This window comes from Oreochromis niloticus, unplaced genomic scaffold (assembly GCF_001858045.2).
Source record: "Oreochromis niloticus isolate F11D_XX unplaced genomic scaffold, O_niloticus_UMD_NMBU tig00007364_pilon, whole genome shotgun sequence".
NCBI classification, from domain to species: Eukaryota; Metazoa; Chordata; class Actinopteri; order Cichliformes; family Cichlidae; genus Oreochromis; species Oreochromis niloticus.
The window spans coordinates 306,919-329,173 of NW_020328517.1; the positions used below are offsets into that span (position 1 = coordinate 306,919).

At 42.9% G+C, this 22,255-nt stretch overlaps 4 long non-coding RNA genes and 1 pseudogene across 4 annotated transcripts; 2 read left to right on the forward strand and 3 right to left on the reverse strand.

The window, feature by feature from the left end:
• Nucleotides 1-406: 406 nt before the first annotated feature.
• On the reverse strand, nt 407-11,753 carry LOC112845428 (kinesin-like protein KIF1B; annotated as a pseudogene).
• LOC112845432 (uncharacterized) lies at nt 671-1,151 on the forward strand. The gene is made up of 2 exons (XR_003218248.1): nt 671-963; nt 1,060-1,151. It is a non-coding gene; the product is annotated as an uncharacterized LOC112845432 (long non-coding RNA).
• On the forward strand, nt 7,550-8,579 carry LOC112845433 (uncharacterized). Its single transcript, XR_003218249.1, has 2 exons — nt 7,550-8,391; nt 8,488-8,579. It is a non-coding gene; the product is annotated as an uncharacterized LOC112845433 (long non-coding RNA).
• A 1,552-nt stretch (nt 11,754-13,305) lies between the features above and the next one.
• Nucleotides 13,306-14,287, reverse strand: LOC112845434 (uncharacterized). The gene is made up of 2 exons (XR_003218250.1): nt 14,189-14,287; nt 13,306-13,486 (listed from the first exon to the last, which is right to left on the reverse strand). It is a non-coding gene; the product is annotated as an uncharacterized LOC112845434 (long non-coding RNA).
• A 6,948-nt stretch (nt 14,288-21,235) lies between these two features.
• LOC112845431 (uncharacterized) lies at nt 21,236-22,000 on the reverse strand. Its single transcript, XR_003218247.1, has 2 exons — nt 21,920-22,000; nt 21,236-21,718 (listed from the first exon to the last, which is right to left on the reverse strand). It is a non-coding gene; the product is annotated as an uncharacterized LOC112845431 (long non-coding RNA).
• Nucleotides 22,001-22,255: the final 255 nt, after the last annotated feature.

Consider the following 22,255-nt stretch of genomic DNA (forward strand, 5'->3'; position numbering starts at 1 on the left):
CTGAGAGACATTTTTTTGTACAGATGTTTGGCAAACGGAAAGTTTCTAAAGAGTCGTGCACACACGAGTAGACTACTACAACATGCTACTTAGTTAGGGGAGTTTGGGAATGACAACGAAGCGGAACAAAATTAGACCCAAACATTGTCATTGAAACGAAAACACAAAAAGCTGAGGGGAGGGAATAGAGAGGAGGAAAGCTAAGTTGGCAGCGGGGTTGCTGGAGGGAAGCGGGGAGGCAAAAGTTCAGTGGAACGTCAACGTTTGAGTCGCATGAAAAGAGACTTAAGCCACAATACAAGAATCACAATGATTAATAAGTTTTAACACTTGGTATTTTCGGTATTTTCAAAGGCTTTTCACAAAGGATGGAAGCGGTGGTTTTCCCACGTACCGCTCCGGCCGCTCAGTTCTTCGTCAGGCCGCTGCGCCGCCTCGCCAGCTTAGATCTGCGGGGAGAGTTTTACGTTGTGAGGAGAAGGGAATGTTTTTGAAGAGCGCAGAAGCTGCACGTTTGACTGTGGTGTGAGAGGAGCGTGTGTGTGTGTGTGTGTGTACCTTATCGTTCCTGCTAGCAGAGGATTAAAAGCGTACATGTTTTGTGCACACTGCAAATGTGTTGGGTGTCTGAAAAGAAAACATCACATTATATTCATTGTAAATGCTGTTAAAATGTTCTGTGTAGATTTCATGATGTAGATGACTGATTTATAATAAGTTACATAATTTCAAGAATATATACATAAATAGTTTGTGTTAAAATGTCTTTATTTGAAATGTACATGTGTAAAGTGTAAAAGCTAGTGTCTCGTGAGAATACCCCTTAACGAGAGTACATGAGACTTTTCATGGACTGCGAGGGAGCAGATGTCTCTCACGAAGCGATTTTAAGCTAAAGGTTGACTAAAAGAAAAGGCAACACAAAGACTTAAGGACCTCTTTTCAGGACAAGCAGCCAACGAGGTATTTGTCATTTGAGAAATGTTTTCATTTGTGTTTGGACTTAATATGTGTACTGTAAAGTTGCTAATTGGTTTTGTACTGTTTACTCGTGACCAGTTCTCACGGCGTAAAGGCGTAATGGCGTATCGGCGTACTGGTGATGGTGAAGCTGAGGAGAGAAAGCTCAAGTAATAAACGCCCGTTTCAAAGAACCGACCTGTGTCTGTGTTGTCGTGAAGAGAGCTACAGTGAGAACTCGCCTGCTCAACACGGGTAGGAGAGGACAGGATCGCCGCGGATGACGAAACGACGCGGATCCGATGCATCACGTCAGATAAGCAGTGCATAACGCATATCGGCACAGCGTTAACAAGCAACTGTGGTTAGACTGAGTTAAAGCGCTAATTTTCACGTCTAAAATCAGGAGAAGCTCTACCACAAAAGTGAAGTTAAGGTGGTGTGAGAAGTGGTTAAATGTGGAAATTGCAACTAAGGGACTCATCTGTTATTCTTGCTTGCTTAATGTAGAGATTAATCCAATGTGTTTGCATTTATAGTTGTTGTACATCACAAGGTTTAAAGAACAAACAAGTAAATATTTAATAAGCTCACAGGTTAAGAGTAATTTTGAGTTTTTACAAAATTTGCTGAGTTTAAAGGGCACCTTCTGTGAATTTTAAAGGGGTACTATACTAATGTGAAAAATTGAAAACCTTTAGTAATGTAAATAAGGATTTAAGATATTTCTAAGTATATTTACACATTGTTACTGAGGGTTTACTCATATATTTGTGATAAGGTAATTTTGTTCTTGTCTGTTTGAAACTTAAGTTCAGTACTGAAGTCAACAGTGTGTTGGAAGACTCATACATACATTTATGAACCTTACTGGCCATTCAAATTAAGTCTATTGCAACTTTCACTTACACATAGTCCAGAAGAAATCTAGTTGAAGTTTAATAGCTGCACAATCACACTGCTATAATCTCAACATGTCTGACATAAGCAGAGAGACCTGCCATAAGGATGCTGAACAATCCGCTCAAGCTGAAGCTACTGGCACTGAATCTGCAGCAGAACTAGAGGGGCTTCGAAGAAGTGAGAGGGCGCGTACCCTAACAGAAAGGGGGAGAGCATACCAAGATGAGAGACTGAAGCAAATTCAACGCAAATACAAAATCATCTATGAGAAGTGGAGGTGTCATGCACGAATAGGCAAAGAGTTATTAAGTGGTGATTCTTCTAAGGATGAGTTAACTGAGCTTATTGAGAACATCAAAGGCACCTGTTCTGATGTAAAGGTAGTTTATGAGGAGCTGCGTCAAGTGCAAACCCCTGAACCAGACTTGCGGCGCAGGGTTGATACATGCATGTCATTCTCAGAATTTATTATTCAAAGAGCAGAGAGACAGCTTAAAGGTCATGAAGCAGATAAAGATGAAGAGTCTTGGCCTGATGTTGGATCTGTTCTAGGCTCAACAGGTTCTGTTTCTAGACCACTGTCTCGTCAATCAGGATGTAGTTCTACCCACTCTAGCAGCCACTCTGTCAAAAGAATAGAGGCTGTAGCTGAAGCTGCTGCAACTCAGGAAGTCTTGGCAGTGTTGGAGGAGCAAGAAAAGGAAGAAACAGAACTTCAAATGTTAGAGGCTGAGAACTTAGCCAGACAGCAAGCAATCCAAGATAAACGTAGAAAACTTGCACGCCTAGAAGAAGTAAAGAAGCTGAATGCTGCTAGAGCTCGAGTGAGGGTCTATGATGAAGCTGAAGAAAACATAGAAGCAACTGATTTGTTGTATGGTAGTGAAGTACTGCCAGAGCTTAGAGTCACTGACTCCACAGTACTTCCAGTCACAACCCATTCTCTCAATGCATCAAGTCCCCCATTCATTCCTCAATCCCTAGCAGTCACAAGTCAAGCTCCTTGTCCACAACAGCTACCTCAGTCTCCTCCAGCCTCAGTGTTGAGGCCTCAAGAGCAGAATAGCTTAGATCTGGTCAATGTACTAGTAGAAGCTATGAGTGCAAATCGGCTCCCAACACCAGAGCCTGCGGTGTTTACAGGAGATCCCTTGAAGTTCAAAGACTGGCAACTGTCCTTTGAAACATTAATAGAAAGGAAGAACATCCCAAAGAATGAAAAACTGTATTACCTAAGAAAGTACTTAGGTGGCACAGCAAAGAAGGCCGTGGAAGGATTTCTTCTACTGGGCACAGAAGCAGCATATGACTCAGCCTGGAAGCTTTTAGAGAAACGTTTCGGAGACCCATTCCTAATTGGGAAGTCACTCAGAGACAAGCTGCATGCATGGCCAAAGATAGGATCTAAGGATGCTTGCGAGCTAAGAGAATTTGCAGACTTTCTCAAGAGCTGTGAGGCTGCCATGTCTCATGTCAAGATGCTGGAGGTCTTGAATGACTGCATTGAGAGTCAGAGGATTCTGCTGAAATTGCCAGATTGGTTGGTTTCCAGCTGGAATCGCAAAGTGATGGAAGTCAGACAAGTGAAAGCTGAGTACCCACCATTCAAGGTGTTTGTTGACTTCCTATCAAAGGAAGCAGATCTTGCTTGCGATCCAATTTCTTCAATACAAGCACTTAAGAGTGTTGAAAGTGAGAAACCAAGGCATCCACGAAGCCAAATACTTCAAGCAAAGACTCTGACCACAAGTACAACACAGAGCAGTATTACATCATGTGTTTTCTGCAAAAGGACAGGACACATCCTAGACAAATGCCGAAGTTTCACAGAAAAGACAGTTCAGGATCGTGTTAAGTTTGTACACATAGAGAAGCTTTGCTTTGGATGTTTGAAGACCGGTCATCACTCAAGAAAATGTGATAACAAAAGCACGTGTGAAAAATGCCAAAAGAGACACCCGACATGTTTGCATGACAATAAGTTCAAGGAACGTCAAAGGCCAGTCCACCTAAATGGAGGTGAAATTTCAAAGGACAAGGCAGACACCACAGAAAGGACTGCAACAGCCACTTCCAACAGAGTTATCCAAGAGGGTCTAAGCACACAAACATCTTCTATCTTGCCAGTCTGGGTGTCATCTATTAAGCAGCCAGATCAAGAACTGCTAGTTTATGCACTTTTAGACACACAGAGCGATACCACCTTCATACTAGATGAAGTAGCTCAAGGCCTGAACACAAACAGAGAGAATGTCAGTCTGCGACTGTCCACAATGTCTGCCAAGTCGACAGTTATTCCATGTCAGAAACTGACAGGTCTACAAGTGAGAGGATACAACTCAGAGAAAAGGATCCCACTACCACCTGTTTTCACAAGAGAGTTTATCCCAGTAAACAGGCTGCACATTCCAACCTCTGAAACAGCTCTAAAATGGCCACATCTAGAGCAACTGTCAGAAACGATTCCACCACAGTTGGATTGCGAAGTAGGCCTTCTTATAGGCTACAACTGTCAACGGGCCCTCCTCCCAAGAGAGATCCTGTCTGGTGACGAAAATCATCCATACGCACAGCGGACTGATCTGGGCTGGAGCATTGTTGGTTGCTCACATTCAACAAGCGATGACAGCGATCCAATAGGATTCAGTCATAGAATCATAGTACGACAAGTGACACCGACTGTGCATCCATCAGTTCAGCTAAAGAAGGAAGTGCACTTTGCGTGCAGGACTCAAGTCAAAGAGATCAACCCACTTGACATAATTAAGACTCTTGAATCAGATTTCACAGATCACTCAGCAGATGATAATCCAGTTTCTCAGGAGGACCTCCTCTTTCTGTCTAAAGTGAAAGCTGGAATAAGACAGAAGGAAGATGGCCACTATGAACTTCCGCTTCCTTTCAAGACAGACAAACCTAATCTTCCAGACAATAAACAGTGTGCAGTTCACAGGCTCAGCTCATTAGAGCGTCGACTGAGGAGAAATGAACAATATTACATGGACTATGTCAACTTCATGAATGAAATCATAAGTAGAAGAGATGCTGAGAAGGTGCCACAGTCTGAATTAGACAACCAGCCAGCATGGTACATACCACACCACGGTGTCTACCATCCCCACAAGCCCGGGAAGATCCGTGTGGTTTTCGATTGTTCGGCACGCTACCAAGAAACCTCTCTAAATGACCATCTCTTGACAGGTCCAGACCTGACTAACACATTAGTTGGTGTGTTGTGTCGATTTAGAAAGGGTCCGATAGCCATAATGTGTGACATCGAAAAAATGTTTCACCAGTTCCACGTTGCAAGGGAACATCAAGATTATCTCAGGTTCCTCTGGTGGGATGGAGGTGATTTGGATTCTGAACCCTCGGTGTACAGGATGAAGGTACACCTCTTTGGGGCAGCTTCATCCCCCGGTTGCTCCAACTTTGGACTGAAATACCTAGCTTCACAAGGCCAAGGCAAGTTCAGCAAAGAAGCCATCAAGTTCATCCAAAGAAGCTTCTATGTGGATGATGGCCTGACAAGTGTAAGGTCGACTGCTGAAGCCATATGCCTGGTAAAGGAATCAAGAGCTCTGTGCAAAACAGGAAATCTACGGCTACATAAGTTTGTATCCAACGATGAGGGTGTGATTGCAACAATTCCACCACAAGAATGTGCTCAGACCAAAGATCTAAACATGGCTCTAGGAGAACTTCATATCGAGCGAGCACTTGGAGTTCAGTGGTGTGTTGAGGCGGATGAATTTCAGTTCAGGGTGGTGGTAAAAGAAAACCCACTGACAAGGAGAGGGGTTCTCTCAACTGTTGCCTCAGTCTATGATCCACTAGGTTTCGTGGCTCCATTCCTACTTGTCGGCAAACAGATTCTTCAAACGCTGTGTAGAGACAAGGTAAGCTGGGACGAACCTCTCCCCGAGCACATCCAGCCACAATGGGAGTCATGGCTCAAAGATCTGCCTCATTTGGCAGCTCTAAGGATTCCAAGAAGCTACCTTCCATCAAACTTTGGTGAAGTCTCACTATATGAGCTTCACAACTTTTGCGATGCAGGCTTCAAAGGGTATGGTGCATGCTCATACCTTAGAGCGGTGAGTGAAACAGGACAAATAAGTTGTTCACTTGTCTTGGGGAAAGCAAGAGTAGCCCCTACCAAACTAACAACCATCCCAAGGCTTGAGTTATCATCAGCTGTGACCTCAGTCCGCATTGGTGATATCATCAGAGGCGAGCTGGAGATTGAAAATGTGCCAGAGTATTACTGGACTGACTCAAAGGTGGTCCTTGGCTATGTGAACAATGATGCTAAAAGGTTCCAAACATTCGTGGCCAACCGCATCCAGCGAATAAGATCTAGCACAAAACCTGAACAATGGCGATATGTCAACTCTGAAGACAACCCAGCTGATGGAGCCTCAAGAGGATTGACTGCAGTTCAAATTAAAGAATCTAACTGGCTGAAAGGACCCAACTTCCTTTGGCAGCAAAATCTCCCACATGAAGTGGGAATGGTGGGAGAAGTTGAGGCTACTGATCCTGAACTTCGGAGAGCACATGTTCATGCAGTTAAAGCAAGAGAACAGAATCCAATGGTTAACCGTTTATCTAAATTTTCTGACTGGTCCAGAGTGGTGAGAGCAATTGCCAGGCTCAAGAGATTTGTCAGAGAGTTTAAGGGATTTCAGTCGAGAACTAATGAGTCGACTAATCTTGAAGAACGAAGAGAAGCAGAGATCTTCATCATCAAACTCGTACAAGAAGACGCGTTTGCTGAAGACATAAAGAAAATAAGAGGCAAGAAGGAACACACTTTGAGCAGGCACAACAGGCTACACCAGCTGAATGCTTTCCTGGACGAAACCAATGTTCTCAGGGTGGGAGGACGGCTGTCTCAGTCAGCCTTACACCATGATGTAAAGCATCCTGCGATACTTCCGAAAAAATCTCATGTGTCAGCTCTGCTGGTCAAATATCATCATGAGCGCATACACCATCAAGGAAGGGGCATGACCATGAATGAGTTGCGCGCAAACGGAATATGGGTCCTAGGATGTGGAAGTGTGGTCTCCTCACACATTTACAAGTGTGTAAAATGTAGACGATACAGAAGAACAACTGAGGTTCAACAAATGGCAAATCTACCAGGAGAGAGAAGTGAGACATCCCCCCCCTTTACCTATTGTGGGCTTGATTGTTTTGGCCCCTTTATTGTGAAGGAAGGAAGGAGAGAGTTGAAACGATACGGATTGTTATTCACCTGCCTATGTTCTAGAGCAGTTCACATAGAAACCCTTGACAATTTGACAACAGATGCATTCATAAATGCACTTCGATCATGCATAGCTATTCGAGGACCCGTGCGCCAGCTAAGATGTGATAGAGGGACAAACTTTGTTGGTGCTAGAAAGGAGCTTTCTGAGTTGCTTGAAGGAATGGATCAAAACCGTACAAGGGCGCTTGGTTGTGAATTTGTGCTGAATGTCCCATCAGCCAGTCATATGGGAGGAGTTTGGGAGCGCCAGATTCGAACAATCCGAAGCATCCTGATAGCTATGCTCGACAAGTCCGCCAGCAGACTTGACACCACAACTCTAAGAACGTTTCTGTATGAAACAATGGCCATAATCAACAGCAGGCCACTAAGTGTCGAGTATCTTCACGATCCTACTGGTCCGGAACCCCTCACTCCCAACCACATTCTAACCATGAAGTCATCTGTAATTCTGCCACCTCCTGGACAATTCTGCAAAGAAGACCTCTATCTGCACAAAAGGTGGAGAAGAGTGCAGTTTTTGGCCAATGAATTTTGGCAACGATGGAAACGAGAATACCTGCTAAACCTCCAACAACGGCAGAAATGGCAGAAGACGTCACGAAACTTGCAAGCAGATGACATTGTAATATTAAAGGATGACAGTGCACCAAGAAACCGGTGGAAGCTTGCAAGGGTTGTGGAAGCCCTGCCCAGCACAGATGGCAAGGTGCGAAAGCTAAAGCTTCTGCTCAGTGACACTACCTTTGATAAGGGAAAACCAATCACTAAATCAGTTTACCTTGAGAGGCCTGTTCACAAAGTAGTTACATTACTTGAGGCCACCTAAAACACACGTAAAGCTAAATGACCTACACTTAAATGTACACTCACACATCACTTCCTTATAATTTTCATTGAGGAAAATCTCTCATTTTAAGTCAATGAGTGATTTTGGTGGGAGTGTAAATGCTGTTAAATTGTTCTGTGTAGATTTCATGATGTAGATGACTGATTTATAATAAGTTACATAATTTCAAGAATATATACATAAATAGTTTGTGTTAAAATGTCTTTATTTGAAATGTACATGTGTAAAGTGTAAAAGCTAGTGTCTCGTGAGAATACCCCTTAACGAGAGTACATGAGACTTTTCATGGACTGCGAGGGAGCAGATGTCTCTCACGAAGCGATTTTAAGCTAAAGGTTGACTAAAAGAAAAGGCAACACAAAGACTTAAGGACCTCTTTTCAGGACAAGCAGCCAACGAGGTATTTGTCATTTGAGAAATGTTTTCATTTGTGTTTGGACTTAATATGTGTACTGTAAAGTTGCTAATTGGTTTTGTACTGTTTACTCGTGACCAGTTCTCACGGCGTAAAGGCGTAATGGCGTATCGGCGTACTGGTGATGGTGAAGCTGAGGAGAGAAAGCTCAAGTAATAAACGCCCGTTTCAAAGAACCGACCTGTGTCTGTGTTGTCGTGAAGAGAGCTACATTCATGTTCATTCAAATGATAAATCCCAGTCCATTTGCCATTTCATCAATCAATGTGTCCAAAACTGGCCACCAAAACAATTTGAATGAATTCTCATTAAAGACAAGCGTGTTACATCCAGCCTTTCTCTATCCTGCCTCAAACTGTACCTTAAGCATGGCCTGCTGGTCTTCGCTGTATTCCACCTGTGCTGTGGAGAGATTGAGGACGCCTTGCTCCACGGGGATCGCTGTTGTAGATGAAGACGTAGGGCCGCCGAACAACCACAAAATTCTTCACCCATGAGTTAGAGCGAGGCTCCATGAAGCTTAGAAAACCCTTCTTGGACACAACAGATCTGAAAAGAAGAGATTTGATTCATTTATGTATTTTTTAGGAGAGCGCTTGTTTTTCTGAGGATGAAGCAGAGTTGGTTTGTTTCCAGCTGAAATCATCCAGGTTCAGGAATTTGAATCGATCCACATCATTTCTGCTTGAACTCGAGAACATGAGTATCGACTGTCTGTGAGACACATGTCATAGTGACAGTATTTGGGTTAATATGGCATTACTCACCCTGGTCGCATTTCTTCAATATCAGGCACCAAGTTGAGGAACTTGTTCTTTGCAGCCCGCGCAAGGTAGGTCTCCAGAGTGGGAACCATCAGGAAGTTTTCATAGTCTGAGCAGGATGGACTGGAGGCACGTGAGCTGTTCTCAGGGGTCCTTTAACACAAATCGCACCAAGTTAGAATCAAATAGATAACCTGTCAATAACCGTTTGCAGATCGAAGTCAATGTTCCTAAAAATATGTTTACTTCTGGTCCACGGAGCCACAGTCCGACAGAGAGGGGCAGGTAGAGGAAGGGGTGAGGGTGGCACTGCTGAAGCTCGTCACGGATGGATCACGTCCAATCGGTGAGATGTCAGAAAGCTGAAGTGAAACAACAGCAGGATGAGGTAGACGTTAATATATCAACTCCCTGATGTGACACAGAAAGGCTATTGTTTTTATTTCTTTGTATTATGTCTCACCTTGCAGTCACTGATGCTGTTCACCAGCTGGTTGTATTCACTATTGAATGTGTGTGTCAGAAGGTGCAGGCACTACAACACAACAGGAACAAGACCCATCAGCTCCCAGCAGAGAAGGAAGAAGGCAGCAACAAGAACGCCCACTAAGCCGACGTTTTTCTCACCTTGGTGGCCAGCTCCTTCTCACGATCCACCAGCTCTCGATGTTGATGGAATCGTAGCCGCTGCCTTCGCTCGGTGTGATGGCGCTTTCAAAGGTGGTGCTGGAGATCTGCGAGGAGATGGAGGTGGAGGTGGACAGAGTGCCGGAGCTCATGCTGGGAGACAGAGACTCGCTCAGGGACTTGGTGGTGGGAGCTGTTCCCACAGGAGCCGCCTCTCCCAGCTTCTCTCTCAGCGCCAGAAGGTGACGGGTCTTTTCCACCTGGACGAAAGATGGGGGCGAATGTGAGGTGGGGAGAAGAGGGGAGGGTTAGTCATGTAAAGTCTGTACTCTAAGAGAAAACCTTTTAGCACTTTGGTCTTTGAGTTGAAAAGTCATTTTTCCCTCTACGATATTAAACAGAGATTTATTTCTTTATAAATCTTTTAAGGCCCCACCTCCTGCAGCTGCTCCATCTTCTCTAGCTCCCACTGGAGCTCTAGGATGAGGCTATCTCCTCTGGGCCTCCAGCCGGTTCTCCTCTCCAAGCACATAAGCCACTGATGTGTCCAGGACCTTCCTCCTCCTCCTCTGCACCCCTGCTCAGGACATGAGCCCTCATTAGGATGAAGCTCTCCGCAGAATTATGATAAAACAGCTGCTGTTCTTTAAACATGTTTCATGTCCGCTCACCTGGGCTTCCAGTGTCAGACGTCTTACACAAGCTCAGCTCGTAGATCCCAGTCACTCGGTTGCTCTAATGAAGCAGAAGTCATGAACAAGGCAACTCTGTATCAGGGCAGATATCTTTGATTGTGAAACAGAGATGGCCACGGTACAGCAGCCCAGATTTACCAGTCAGGAGTTTCGGAGTATTCAGTCCCAAAGAGGTTCTTGAGAGAACCGGGTGGGGAAATCTTGGCGTCTCGGGAGTAAAAGACCATGCAGACGTCTTTGGTGATAATGGCAGGCTGAATGCAATGTTCCAGCTGTAGAGAGGAGATAAAGGGTGTGTGTTAGACACGATGACATCAAGAGACTTAAAAACGCCTACAAACAGGTACAACACGGCGGAGCAGCGGCTGACCTCCAGATACGCAGATAAGGTCATGTAGATCTTCTCTCCATAGGGAGTGATGCGGCTGAGCAGGAGGGAGTTGTGCAGGGAGCTCTCCCACACTGCCTCAAAGTCCTGAAGAAGACAGAAAGAGGAAAAGTTAGCTTGACAGCATTATTTTTCATGAAGTCCTACTTGGTGCTAACATTACAGGGTCTCTGTTAACAGCAGTGTGTCATGTTGTTAAAAAAAGTGAGTGACGTGAGCACAGTTCTGACATATCAGGAAGTGAACACAGTGACTAAAGCGATGTTCACATTCATCCTTTAATCATGACAAAACATGAGGAATCGCACTGAGGTGAGACCTTGACAACAGATAAATCAGCAGCCACAGAGTGTCAGCCGACACCAATCGGGACAATGATAAGAAAGAAATTCATTTACAGACACGTGAAAAAGCAGTTTTATGGATCTAGATTATTATAACACATAATTATTTATTTAAAACAACCCAAAATGCACAAATGACTATAACCAAGTACATCCTGTGATTCAGCAGCTGATAGAACCAACTTTAACAGCAAAACTTGAGGTAATCCTTTTTTATTAGTGTTTCACAGCAGTGTGGACGTTCAATCATGTTGAAGTTTCAACTTTGAGCCACTGCAGCATCACTCTGTTGTTGCTTTGCTGCTGCGCTCTGGAGTCACTGACCCAACGATGATCTCATTTGACTCTAGAATACTTCATGGCTCACTCAGTGACCTGCACACTTTGCAGGTTCTTTGGCAGCAAAAAAAGCCCAAATAATCATCACCCGTGCAAAACTGTTGGTATGCCGTGTTTGCTTTTCACCAATGTTAAAGCTGTGCATTAGGGCTTAGGTTTTCAACTGTGCAAACCTAACCCTTGCTGCCATGTTGTATTTAGAGGGAAAATGGTTTCTCCTGGAAGCCTTTCCAAACAGGCCATATTTGTTGAGTCTTTTTCTAATTGCACTGTCATGAACTCCAACATTTAGCATGCTAACTGTGGCCTGTAGAGCCTCAGATGTCTGGGGTGAATTTTCTGGGACGTCCACTCCTGGTAAGATTGGAAACAGTCTTAGATTTTTTTTAAAAAATGCGAATAATCTTTCTTGCTGTAAAATGATCGACTTCAAAACCTTCCCACATTCATGGGTATCATCAACTGCTTCTCTCCTCCTCAGTATGTTACCACTTACCTGAATACGGCACACCAGCAAACTGACAGTAGTGGTTACACTTACTGATGATCTAGTGCATTTGATTAGCACTTGGCTAATACTGACCCTCTTAACTAATTATGGAAATAGTCTTGGATGTACTTAGTTTTTTAAACATCTGAATTTCGGCTCAGTGTTTGTTAAATAAATAATGACATGGTATAATGTGTTCTGTGTTGTTCATCTGAGGTTGCATTTACCTCATATTGAGACCTAATAAGGACCTGATTTGTTTGTTTTTTTAATGACATCCTGATACATAAAACCTGAGAGTTCACATAACTGCATATGCTCAGAATATACAGCACACATGGATACAAATGACTGCCTTGCAGCAGCAATCTTAAGACCATCACTATGAGCTCTATACAAGGTTACACTGTTCCTGTTATTAACAGCAGGGGGCACTATCAGCCACAGATGGGGGCCAGATATGCTCTGCTGGTGCCTCATTGGCACTGAGTTAAGACTCTATAGTGAGAAACAGCTGAGGGTGAAAACACTGATCTGGAAACATCTGAGTGTTACAGAGGATATACATAGCACTGTGGTTCAGTGTCACAATCACAAACAAATACAGAAAAGTACTAAAAAGGGTGTTGCCTCCAAAGATTGCCTTTACTGGTTTGGAGCTTAGGAGGCGTAATAACGACAGGTATGAATGAAGACAGATCTTATGCAACACACAAGCACACACAAACTGGAGAGCTTATTTCTATGAGCCTATGGGACTAATGAGAAGCATAAAGGTCTTTCAGTGAAGGAGCTTTATGTTCTCTGGTACCTATCAATATCCTTATCAATAGAAAACCTGAGGAAGAAAGAGAGCGCACAGAAAAAAAAAAGAAAAAAAAAGAGAAGCACAAAGAGTCAGGCAACAGAGACAATGAAGCAAAGTAACAGACAACGAAAATGGAAAAGGTCGTGCAATTATAACACGCAGACATTAAAGCGGTCGCGCCACAATGTCGTGCTAAAAAGAAAGATTCTTTAAAATACAAGGGGGAGCAAGCGAGTCAGATACCAAGGGCACAGAGATGAAGCAGGTCTGATCAGAAACAGTTTATTAATAGGCCAGGGAGCACAAATAAAAACACCCCTAAAAAGTAAGTAATAAAATGTTGTCAATCTACTAAAACTAAATAAGACAATTCTAAAACCAGTAAAACTACCATTTTCTACATTCCCTAAAACCCCCTGATATAATTATGCAACATGTTCATCATGGGTCCACCCGCAGGCCAGGAATTCCTTCTTTAGAGTGGAGTCCACGCCAGCCTCGTCTTCGGCAGACGAGGAAGAGCCTCCCATCCTCTTGTCCTTCCACTGGGCCCATCACATCCCAGCCCAGCTTGCATTCTGCACCCGTCATGCAATGCCACCACAGCTCCCCTTGCGTCGGTGCCCTGTAAAATAACAAATAAGGTAAACCTCTGCCCTGCTGCCAATCACACGCGTTGTCTCCTACTGTCGCCGTGTCACATTGGCCATCTAGCATTTATCTTCCAGTATGGGGCCTCCCTCCTCCAGTGCTCAGCTAGCCTGCTTTTAAAAGGTCTTTACACAGCTGATAGGCCACCTCTGGACACACCCATGCCTCAGCAGGTGATCCCTATCAGCTAATTTGTCCCATGTGCAGCCAGTCCACAGTGGATAAAAATCATGTCACATAAAACACTAAAAACCATGCAACAGAAACAGAATAAAACCATGCAAATAAAACGACACTCATAAATAAACACTAAAAATCAGAATGAAACCAATATACAAGATAAATACAAATTTCCACTGTGTGACGCAATGACTCCAATGTGGCTTCAGAGAATATACAGACAAGGATACATACATAGATTTGAACTGATAATATTACTACAAAGCATCAAAAATGATTTTTTTACATGGCAGGAACTCAATCATGACAAAGTGTAACAATGTAACACATTGGCTGTTTTAAAAGAAAATGTGTTTCATGATAATAACTGAAGAGAATACAAGCAAGAAGGCAACAAGAAACCTTCAAAATCTGTGAATGGAAACATTTTACACCTTCAAATGTTGTGACTAGTGTGTTCTCACTCAAACTGACTCAGTGTGGGAGTTTCAGCTACCTGTTGTTGTTGTGGGATGACTCGATGTTCTTGGCAGAAATTATGTTAAGGGACAGGACGACATCGGCTGCGCTATCGTCCTCTCCAGCCTTGTTCCTGATACGACCTGGACAGGCAGATCCACACAACAGTTATAAGATCTTCTTGTGTTGGAATAGCTCTCAATAGAGAAGCTCAGCCAGCAGGCAGTTTGTCCACTAACATCTGTTTATCACAGCATCCAGTACCAACACAATCATCCACACTCAAGAGCCCTGTTGGCTTCAGAGTGAGCAGCTGAATATCTAAAATATGAAATGTAATTTTTGTGTCCATCAGCTACAGCTACAACATGAACTGCTTAAAGTGAGAAGCAGCCTAAAGCCCGACAGATTCATCTTTCCAGACTGAAAATATCTCAGAGTGAACCAAGTGGTGCGTTTTCAGTGTGATCTCACAAAGTCAAATCCCTTTAATGATGTTCTGTCCTGTCTTCCTCTGTCAAAAGCACACAAACACTATAAAACATTGTTTCTGTGCTTTGGGTTTTTTGTTTTCTACAGAGAGGTGTAGTACCACTCCTAACATTTAGGGAGGAATCACGATTTTTTTTTTTCTTTTTTGGGTGCTGGGGCCCTGTATTTATGAAACTGGGAGTCGTGGTGGGACGTCTCGTTGTCATGGCTACCAAGGACAACGCCAGCGTAGAATGGGGGGGTCGGGGGGGAGCTGATAAGCACACACTCATTCATGGATCATCACATTGCCATTAGAAGTCCACACAACAGTGAAGATGAAGAAGACAACACTACTTAGCTGTCTTTACATTTCATTATTCACTCTGAAAACTACACTGTTACTCTAGAATTGCACAAAACTGTTTGATGCACCAAGACAAAGTTTTCAGCCACAGCTTATGATCCAATATCTGTGTTCTCAAATGTGTTCCCTACCTCCATGTTCTTTCCTTTTGTTTTTATAATAATCCCCACACTATCGCTCGCTCGCTCATTTTCTTCTGCTTAACCAAAGCAAGTGGCAGCAAGCTAAGCAGGGTATTCCAGTCAACTTCCCCCCTTACTTTACGTAATCTTTAGCTGATACAGGAAATACAAAGCAGTTGAGTCAACTGGCATTTCCAAAAGTACACATGCCCACTTCAAAGCTATAATTTTCGGCATTGCTGCATAATCTGTCCATTATACTAGTTCTGCTATTGCTAATATTTTATTTCATGACCGTAGATGTTATGAGTCAAGATGTGTGTGTGTGAATGGATGAATGACTGAATGTAGTATAAAGTGCTTTGGTTTCCATATGGAATAAGTAAAGCGCTATACCAATACAGGCCATTTACCATTTACCATTATAAGTATTGTAACCAAGTCCATAATGTACAGGGTGGGCCATTTATATGGATACACCGTAATAACATGGGAATGGTTGGTGATATTAAAGTCCTGTTTGTGGCACATTAGTATTAGGGGTGGGTTTTTATAATCGATTTATCGATTAAAATCGATTCTGGCTTGGATAACGTAAAATCGATTCATTAAAATCCTGAATCGATTTTTTAATATAAATTTATTTTGCCCGAAATGCCAGAATCTCAGGTTAAACCTCAGAACATTTCAACAACCACCAAACAGCTAAGACAGTAAATGAGAGCAGGAACACGGATTCTGCACAAAGACGTAAACACACAGCACGACCCGCGGATCAGAATCAGTGAGATGTCGCCTTTCTCACGGTCGGGGCTGAAAGCCGACAGCTCGCTGATCCTGATCTGTCGGCGGGTCCGCGCATGGTGTTCACGCCCTTTCTGCGTTGATTCTAAAGCTGTTAGTTTGATCTCTCTCCAAACAATATTGACCGAACCAGCAGCAAAAGAAGATCCAAACTACGCTTCACATAAACGTCGTCACTCTGACTTTTGCTGCTTTGCTTCCATCACGATGCACAGCGCTCCCCCGCCCCCTCTCTCTCTCTCCCGTCTCTCGTTTCCCGTCTAAAAATCTGTTTTTTTCATTATTCGCTTGCTTGTTACGCACGAGTCTACCGTTGTTTACAGCGCTGTCAGCCGACGTTTTTTTTCCCTTTTACATTCTTCCGAAAAGAAATCCTAATTTCTGCCGTTCAATACTGAACAAATTTAAACTTTTTAAAATTATGCAAAATGCAAAACGCTTAACCGTGTCTGTAATAAAACCGCTGTAATGCCAGAGGTAAAGTTCATATGTTGATTAATGGTTTTCTTTAGTTTTTGATGTACTGCAGAATATTTTTATAAAATCCAGGCCAGGAAAAGCACCTTCATGTTTGTCTGTTTTATCTTCAGGTACTTTGACATAAAGGCATCTGCTGTGAGGCTCACACCTTTGATAAAGTCTTGCGTGTGTCAGCTTCTTTTTTAGTGATACAAAAATATGTAAATGTACTGATCTGAATTATAATATTTCTGACTGTCAAAATTTCCCAGATTTAAATAGAATTGAATCGAATCGAATTAAATCAAATCGTGGATCGAATCGATTTGGGACCTTGTGAATCGGAATTGAATCGATTCTAGAAATGAGTGACGATACCCATCCCTAATTATTATATGTGAGGGGGCAAACTCCTCAAGATGGGTGGTGACCATGGTGGCCATTTAGAAGTCGGCCATCTTGGATACAACTTTTGTTTTTTCAATAGGAAGAGGGCCATGTGACACATCAAACTTATTGGTAATGTCACATGAAAAACAATGGTGTGCTTGGTTTCAACGTAACTTTATTCTTTCATGAGTTATTTACAAGTTTCCCTTTGTTCACAGCCATTGACATGTCGAAGAGGTTAACACGTGAGGAGGAGTTTTTTTTGTTTCCTGCTCCCGTACTGTCCTGCCATGGTAGCACAGCATGAGAGGAGGTCTCTTTTTTTCCTCTTGTACTTTCCCGTTGTTGTGTACTTTCAGTGTTCCTTTTTGTAACGCTACCTATCTCCGACTTGTAACCCCAAGTGATGTCTGTTTAATGTCTGTAAGGTCGGCGGGGGGTCCCATCTCACTGCAGGGCAACCTGCTTGTGACAAATAAAAGCTATTCTGATTCTGATCTGATTCTGAACACGTGAGGAGCAGATCGAAATTGTGTTGATATCTGGTGAACGCAGTAACCGGGTCATTGCAGCAGAGTTCAATGCAAGACACCCTACGAGACCACCCATCTCCCAGGCTACAGTTAGCAAACTGCTTGGTAAGTTTTGTGAAACTGCTGTTTGTTTGATATACTAGAGAAATGAAAGACAGTAAATGAATATTATTACAATTTTTTTTCCAAGGCTATGTCATCAATTTGGGGTAATATATATTTTATTATTTTAAGATGAGCCTCATCCAGGTCACGCTGCTTATAGGCATTTTAATAACCATAACAAGATAGAGCTGGAGTCATTTAAGCTCTATAGACCCATGCTGTTGTTCAGTAAGCATGTTTAATTTCACCTATGTTGTTGGGAATAGAATAGAATAGAATAGAATAGCTCTTTATTGTCACTATTACAAGAACAATGAAACAATTTGGCATCTCTCTGCTGTGTAAAACACAAAGACGTAAGTATCTACACAATAACACAGGCGTTTACATTTACACAAGAAAGATATGTACAAGTTATAGATACACATATGTGCATACGGATACACCCATACATACATACATACACATATATCCACATACACATACATGGCATCTGAGGAGCAGGTGAAATGTAAGGAGCAGTGAATGATCAGTGCATTGTGAGGTACAGTGGGGGGTAGGAATGCTGTTTCTACTATAATAAATACAGTTTATAGAGGCAGGAATCTTGGCTGCATTATAGTATAAAAAATGGTTTATAGATAAAGTGTAATGTCCATGAGTGTTGGCAGTGCAGCTAACCTCCAATCAGGGTGGAGGTAGGGCATGTTTGACAGCCTGTGGGTAGAAGCTTCTATTGAGTCTGTGCGTCTTTGACCTGATGGACCTGCAGCCTTTATCAGAGGGAAGGGGGGAAAGTGAGTGTCCAGGGTGCGAGGGGTCCTTGATGATGATGCTGGCTTTCTGCTGATGTCTGCCAGCATAAATGTCTCTGAGGGGAATTAGTGAAGTGCCAATTGCCCGCTCTGCTTTCCTCACCACCCGCTGCAGTTTCCTCTTGTCCTCTGCAGTGCAGCAGTTTAACCAGAGTGTGAAGCAGTAAGTCAGGCTGTCGATGGTGGAGCGGTAGAAGTTTACTAGCAGTCTCTGGGGTAATTGTGCCTGACGCAGCTTCCTGAGGAAGTACAGTCTTTGTTGTGCTTTCCCTACCTGGTGGGAGATGTTTGTGGATCAGGTAAGGTCGGCCGAGATGTGGACTCCGGGAAACTTAAAGCTTTCTACCCTTTCTACCTCCTCCCCATCAATGTAGAGGGTAGAGTGCTCAGATCGCCTTGTTCTCTTGAAGTCAATTACCACCTATCAGCAAGTGTGGATACTGTATAATTGTATGTGAAATTTGAAGCAGGTGCGACATTGTATTTCACACACACGGCATGCACACCAGTCTTAGTAGGTACAAAACAAATGCAGTAGGTGTTATTCTCTCCCTCCATCGTGTCAGCCTTGTGAACCTGTCCACAGGGTCTGATCACCTGCTATGTTGATCTCTGAGGATACAGAGATGTAGAGATACAAACATCAAGTCTAAAGATCATCTAGCGTCAGCTGCATAAGAGAATATTTCCACTAGAAGGCTGGTAACCTCCCCCCTTTGACCTCCTCAATATCCTCCACAAAATGAACTCTTCAGTTTAGATTCGATTAAAGACACAGCTCAGCTAAACACAACTCAAACTAATCTACACTATTTTCCTTTATTACGCAGCATTTTTATAACTATTTCCAGATGTTTCTAAAGATGAAAACAGAATTAAACTCCAGCCTGATCCGTTTCTGAGGTTCCTGACTCTGAACGTCCCTCAAACGCCTCTCTGATCGTTTCCTTACGTCACTTTTACTTTCGCTTTCTTGAATGTTGTGGCGCAGTTGATCGTCTCCATGTTAAGGTAACGTTAGCAGTCTGTACTGTTTCCTGGCTAACATCAGCTGTGTGCAGCTTCTGCTTCGTTTTATGTGAGATCAGAGTCTGGGAACGAGACAGAAACAGTTAGTTGATGATCAGCAGCTGAACTCAGAGTCGATGTTACTGTGGATCCACTGACTGATGACTGTAGGCAGCTTCTCCTGCCTCCACCAGTCTGTGGATGTTCATTAACTGCTGACAGTGAGACAGGGGTGTCCTAAGAGTCGCTGCCAACATTTCATCTATAAAATGCATTTCTCTGCTCGTTCACTATAGTCTGTTGTCGTATTTGTATGCAGGTTATTTTCCTTTTTCAGTTTAACTGGTGATATTCATTCGTGTATTGTAGGTGAATGCGCTGATGCTAGTTCATAAATTCCGCAGAGTTAGTAAACTGGCCGTTTTTGCTCAATAATTCCTGTTTCATGTTCAAACCATCAGACAGAAACTCTGCGTTTGTTTTTATGTTCTTCAGCCTGTTGTTCTTGAGGGAATCTGTGATGCGTTTAATGACCCTCCACATGCTCTGAGGGTCATTTGAAGACAAACAGAACTTCATCTTTAGAGCATAAGTGGGTTTTTGCCCTCTTTATGCCCGCGGTCAGGCTCTGTTTATTGTAGTATAACACTCATAGGACACGGTGTCCCGCTGCACACACACTGCACACAATGACAGCTGCAGAGTTTGTGTCTGATGGATTAAGTATGAAACACTGTTGGGCTAAAATCTGGTCAGAATGAATCCAGGTGCAGGTGTGTCAGTTTAGGACCACTGGACTAACATCCAAGTGCACACAATATAAAGTGTATTCTGTAGTAACATCCTGGTGTTGCAGCAACAGTCCCACATGGACACGTCAACAGTCAAACTCAAAATCTCTTTTTGTCAACAATAAAGTGACAGCAGACCAATTTGAACAAAGTTGGTAAAATGCTTCAGAAATTAGTAAAATATTAAAAAGTGTCTTGATGCTCAATCATCCAGTAAATCCCCAAAAAGTTGAATGTGTTCATCTGGATGTTTTCAGCAGCATGGATCAGTGTGAGGACAGAGAGGAGGGAGTCCCTCCCTCTAAAAGCACTCTGTGTGGGGAACATGAGAGCCAGACCAAAGCTCAGAGGTGAGATGACCATCTCTAACTGTCCATGACTCTTCTCCATGTCACAGCTCAGCACTCACATCACTGCTCCATCATTATTCACACTCATACCTCTGTGTGTGTTGTTTTAAAGCCCAGAGCTGTGGGGCGTACCAGGCTCAGCTGGACATAACCCTAAAACTAATCCAAAACCTGGACCTGAACCCAGCTGTGTTTCCTTAAAGAGCAACGTGTCGAAGAGTATTGATTTAAACTTTAAAGGATGTTCTTCTGCTGCTGAGAGGTAATGTGTGTCTAGATGTTGTTCCTGTATTTTTGAATAAATCCTCATGTTTAATATCAGCTCAGCTCTTTTTCACACACATTTCTATGTTGGTGTGTGAAGCGGTGTGTGTTGGAGTGTTTCCACAAACACAGCAGTCAGAGTGGAAAGAGTGGATGTTGTAGGAGGTGTTTGTGTAGTGAAGAGGCTGAGTGTCTGTAGGACTCCAGCTGCTCCAGCAGGTGTCTCCTTTGGGCTTTGCTTCAAACACAGTGTAGGAGGAGCTTCCACTCAGGTGTTTCAGGTGTTGCTGGATGGAGGAGGACAAATAGTTTTTCCCTTCAGTGACACTTCAGCAGCTCAATGTTCTGGGGAGATGTTTGTCTTTATGAAGGTTTATGGATTATTGTTCTTACTTTGGGTAAACTGAGCAATACATTTTCCATCTAACATTTAAAGTAAACTTCCAGGTGAAACAAAGATCAGCAGCTGCAGCCTCTGTGATGTTTCACAGTCTGAAAGGAACAAATTCAACCAGAGTTCAAACAAAGGCTTAATATACGTGTGTGTTTGATATAATGCCAACAAGTACAAATAGGTGTTCTTACAGGTCTTAATCACAGAGCTCTGATAAGTCTGGTGACTTTCACAGTCAGCAATTTTGCTGCCTTTTATTCAAAGTCTCCCACATTCATACAGAGCTTTTAACACCAAACTCCTTTACAGTCCTTCTCCTCTCACACACCATCACACGACTGATTTGTCTGCAGCAGCTGTGTTACTGCTAGTATTTTATTATGTGTGTAATCTCCTCATATTGTTCCTGTGGTTTAGTTTGACTTCCTTCTGCAAACTCAGCTGCTCTGTTGCTGATACACGTCTCCATGAATATGATTGATCAGATGCTGCCAACACCATGTGTTTCATGTGAACGCTCAGCTGAAACCCTGGGTTGACTTATCGAGTTAATAACAAGCTTCACGTGACTGTGAATGCTAAAGTGAATCCAGATAAAGGAAAGAGACCCTGCTAATGTTGGACTCACTTCTTAGTGTAGATCCCAGGAGGAAGTTCAACATAGCAGCCATTCTTTGTGCGAGCTCGACCAAACCTGAGACCATAGTGCAGGATAATGATTATCATCTGTCTCTGTCAAGGACATTTAAAATCCACAAATAACAAAAATAATTATATTTGATCATTAAAAATATGTTTTCACTTAAAAAAGCATGAGCACACTGGTGGATTACAGAAACATGAAAACTCGTTAACAGTAAAGTTAATTTAGGCGTAAACAAAGAGGCAAACATACTTAAGTAGAAGGACTGATGTTTGTGTTAAAATACCCTCTTAAAGCTCAAATACTGATTCAACTTTCTCCAAAAGTTGATTCTGTTCATCTGGACGTAGCGTTTTGTGGGAGAAACGTTTCATCATCATCCAGGTGACTTCTTCAGTCTCAGCTGCAGGTTTCAATCTTATAAACAGTACATTTGTATAATGACTGAAACCAGCCCACTGAAGGAACAATGGGCTGTGAGGTCAGTTCCTTAATCATAATTATGCAAATTCCCATGACCATTGATCAACAATCACCAACCAAAACCCACTGATCAAAGAACACTGATCAATAACCATGAGTCCCATT